At 35.0% G+C, this 4,298-nt stretch overlaps 1 long non-coding RNA gene across 1 annotated transcript; it reads right to left on the bottom strand.

Annotated features, from left to right (window-relative positions):
• Positions 1-3,109, bottom strand: LOC124353395. Its single transcript, XR_006921596.1, has 2 exons — positions 2,974-3,109; positions 1-71 (listed from the first exon to the last, which is right to left on the bottom strand). It is a non-coding gene; the product is annotated as an uncharacterized LOC124353395 (long non-coding RNA).
• Between the last annotated feature and the right edge of the window lie 1,189 nt (positions 3,110-4,298).

Genomic DNA, 4,298 nt, shown 5'->3' with positions numbered 1-4,298 from the left:
TTTCTAAGTTACGTTCTAAAAGTTTTTGTCCACATTCAGACAGTTCATTTTCGAGTCTCTTGTAGGCAGTTCTGTAACATAGTAAATCATTAAACCATAAATTAGTATACCAGATTAAAATTCAAACACTATTGCAAAATACAATTGGAGTGGTTAATGATTATTTTTAATTAAAGCATAGTTCAAAGTAGCGGTAGCGAAGCTTAAATGCAATAAGGCTCCTGGTGAAGACGGAATTACAAGTGAGATTATTAAAAGTGGAGGAAAATTCCTGATAAAAGAAATACATAAACTTATTACAAAAGTATGGGAAGAGGAAATTAATACCGGAGGTATGGAGAGAAGCAGTGGTAATTCCTCTGCACAAAAAGGGGGATAAACAATTATGTTCTAATTATAGAGGAATATCTCTTTTGAACACCGTCTACAAGATATTTTCAAAAATATTACTATCAAGATTAAGTCCTTATACTGAAGCAATAATTGATGAACAGCAATCAGGATTTATGAAAGGCAGGTCCACAATAGATCAAATTTTCCTACTTAAACAGGCAATCTCAAAATATTATGAGTTCAACAAAGGCTTCTATGGAATTTTTATAGACTTCAAGAAAGCTTATGACAGCATAGATAGGAATGCTCTATTCAAGAAGATGGAAAAACATGGAATCCCGCAAAAACTGATAAGACTGTCAAAAATGTGTATAAGTGACTCAAAGGCCAAAATAAGAATAGATGGAGAAATGTCGGAAAACTTCCTTATCAACACTGGAGTGAGACAGGGAGATGGGATTTTCTCCCACTCTCTTCAACCTGGCTGTGGAAGAGGCATTACAAAAAGTTAAAAGACTACAAAGAGGGGTTAAAATAGGAGTGGACCCTGAACGTAATGGCATTTGCGGATGATGTAGTGATCTTGTCAGAAAGTTTGGATGACCTCTCCACACTAACAAAAAGTTTTATTAAAGAATGTCAAACAGTAGGCTTAGAGCTAAATGAAGATAAAACTAAAATTATTCATTTTGGAAGACATGCTGGAAATGTGAGAACAAACTTAAGCATTGACAACTACTCGATTGGCTGTGTAGAAAGTTTTAAATATTTGGGTGTAACAATAAACAGCAAAAGCGTGGAGGATATAGAGATACAAAGCAAATTAGCTAATGCAAATAGGTGTCTTGGGGCGTGTACAAAACTCTTTACGTCAAGATTGTTGTCACAATGCTCCAAAATAAGAATTTATAAAACAATCATTCAACCAGTCCTAATGTATGGAAGTGAAACATGGACATTAACAAAGAAAAATGAGGGGCGGTTGATTGTTTTTGAGAATAAAGTTCTCCGAAAAATATTTGGACCTATACGTGATGAAGGGGTGTGCGGAATAAGAAAAAATAGAGAATTACGCAGTGTATACCAAGATCCTGATATTGTGGCTTTGGTGAAGGGCAAAGAGAATTAGCTGGCTAGGACATGTACATCGGAGACAGGAGGGCACAAGGTTTAAAAGAGGGTCTACCAGGCGGCGGTACCGGCAGGAAGGCGCCCTTTGGGTAGGCCAAAGATAAGATGGTGCGATCAAGTGGTCGAAGATGTGACCCGGTGTGGAGGGTCTGTGGATCTGGCGGAAGACAGGGTGGCGTGGAAGAGGCTCATGGACGAGGCCAAAGAATCGACTGAGATTTGTTGCGCCCCGGCAGTAAGTAAGTATAGTTCAAAGTATTTTCTTTGTTGAATCGATTGAATAGTTTATGCGTGAAAGTAAAACAAACAAAAGCACTTTCACATTTATAATACAAGGGCTATTCATAAAGTAAGGACCGTCCACTGCCGTCAGACGTATGCCAATCACATATATATATTGGTGTATTCGTGTTCAGCACCTCAGTTAGCATCCAACCTTGAGAAAGGGAACAGCTCCGCCCTACTCGGTTCGGTTTTTTATATTCAAATTTGAAATGTATGCTGCAATCGGAAAATCCCGCCAGTTGTGAAGTGGGATCTGTGATTTGTTTTTTTTGGTAAAAACTTAAAAACAATAGAAAATTCATCGGGAACTGTGTGAAGTGTTAATGGGAACAGCGTAATGACTTGAAAGTTTCTGTCAGGAAATAGTGCATTGAGTTTTAAAATGGCAGAACAAACGTTTATGATCAAGAGAAGAGCATTTGAATTTGAGCATTGTGACTAACGTTGTTGCTTTTTACATGACAACGTCCGACCTCACACAGCAAACCGTGCACAAGAACTCTTGAACTCGTTCAACTGGGAAGTATTTCTTCATTCCCCCTACAGTCCTGATCTTGCTTTAAGTGATTTTCAGTTGTTCCCGAAAATGAAGACCTGGCGTTTTAAACAATGATGAGGAGCTCCAAGTACGTGTCACTGAGTGGCTCTGATCATCTGGCAGAATTCTATGACACAGGAATTTCAAACCTAGTCCACCACTATGATAAGTGGCTCAATTTTTATGGTGATTATGTAGAAAAGTAGTATTTTAGTCCCTCTTTCACATGTATATATAATAAAGTGTATTTCTTGTACTTGGTTTCTTTTAAAATTCCAAAACGCTTTTTACTTTCTGGAAAAAACTCTCGTATTATTAGGATCACTACAACCCTTGCACTCATCTCTTAGTAGACATGGGTATTTTTGACCTTTATCCTGTTCGTTTTGTATGGATACTGTTCTTCATTAAGATTTTGTAACAAAATATGTCATAGGTTGATAACATTCAATACACACACAAAAAAATTTAATTAATATATAAAATTGTTAATATTTTTAATTTTTTACTTTATACTTAAGTAGGTTATTCAATACAGTACTCCTTCCACGTTCAAAACCAGTCATATTGGAATTTTACACAAAAATAAAAAAGGCAGAGTCCAAATAAAGCATCTCTATAAAGTATACACGCTATACAGGCCACTCCTCCACATATAAAACATACAATTAATTACTGCCACCTACCTGGTTATTTGTCTTTGGATTCCAGATGCTAACTGGAACTGGGATTTACAAGCGCTTGAACTACCCCCACTTTCACTGTTAAAACTCCTTTGTGAGGTTAAGCTTTTCTGTTGATGTCAGTTTAATCAACTTTTTCCTTGTTAGCTGGGGCTAAAACAAAATTACAATTTGTTATTGCACTTAATATAGTTAGACAAATGTTAATTACATTACTTTCCAAATTCTCTTAGAGAAGGATAATATAAATATATAAATTAATAAAAACTTTTCAACAGACAGAAAAAGTAAAAGTTTTAACACATAATCCAAGTTTGTGACAAACACAGAACGATCTGTTTCAAAAGCACTATTTTTAAATTCTAATACAATATTTGTAAAACAACCTAAGGGCGACAATGAGAGGAAATTTTTCAAAGCCAACCGTAACGACAATCCACATAAATTACAATGAATTTGTTTTCAATGCATATATATAAAGGAAGAAAAGTATGTATTACACTTTGACTCTATATATTAATTATAATTTTTATTAAGAAAAGTTCAGTACTTGGGCCTAAGGTTGTCTACATGTCAGTAATGCATGCACACTCAGACCACTACATCACATGAGCATGATTGTTTTTTGTTTCCAGCCGGGCTGTGATAACAGTCTGCTAACCCCTTCTCCCTCCAACTCCGAGTACTAGGAAATGGTTATCTTTGTCTCATCAGCTCTCCATTTCTCTCTCCTCTCTTCAAATCCTCCTCAAAACTAGATCTGGCAATTAGAAATTTCTTTAGCGACAGGGCACTTTCCCATGTTTTGTAAGCGTTCTTTAAGAAATTCAAATTTCATTTTGTTATACTCAATCCATCAAGTATTTGGTATTTTCTTCCTATATTTTGGGTACATATCTTGTTATACATTGATTTATGGGGTTGAATGTTACAGCTGTAAAATTTGTAAACAAAAAGTTAAAGTTTGGTCTATGGAGAAAATTTAACATAGTTTATACAAAATATGAGAAAGCAAAATGTTTACAAAATACAATTAATAAAACTTGACAGATATAACCATTCTCTTTCTAAAATTTGAACAGCCGTCATCTAGAAACCTTGAGATCTCGAAAAAGTGCATTAATATAAGTTTTAAATAATTACCTAACATTAAAAAACGTGTAATGTTGTGTGTGTCTATAATGGTAAATTGTCAAGTTAAAACAGTGCAGTTTTAACATACATACAGAAACATTGTGGAAATTTGGTGTGCTGCCATAATTTACAACCAATTTAAACTACAACTTGTAATATTGACAATACCTACTTACACATTACTTGGATAAGTT

Source organism: Homalodisca vitripennis, chromosome 2 (genome assembly GCF_021130785.1).
Source record: "Homalodisca vitripennis isolate AUS2020 chromosome 2, UT_GWSS_2.1, whole genome shotgun sequence".
In the NCBI taxonomy this organism is placed as follows: domain Eukaryota; kingdom Metazoa; phylum Arthropoda; class Insecta; order Hemiptera; family Cicadellidae; genus Homalodisca; species Homalodisca vitripennis.
This window is presented reverse-complemented; position numbering and strand designations above follow the sequence as displayed.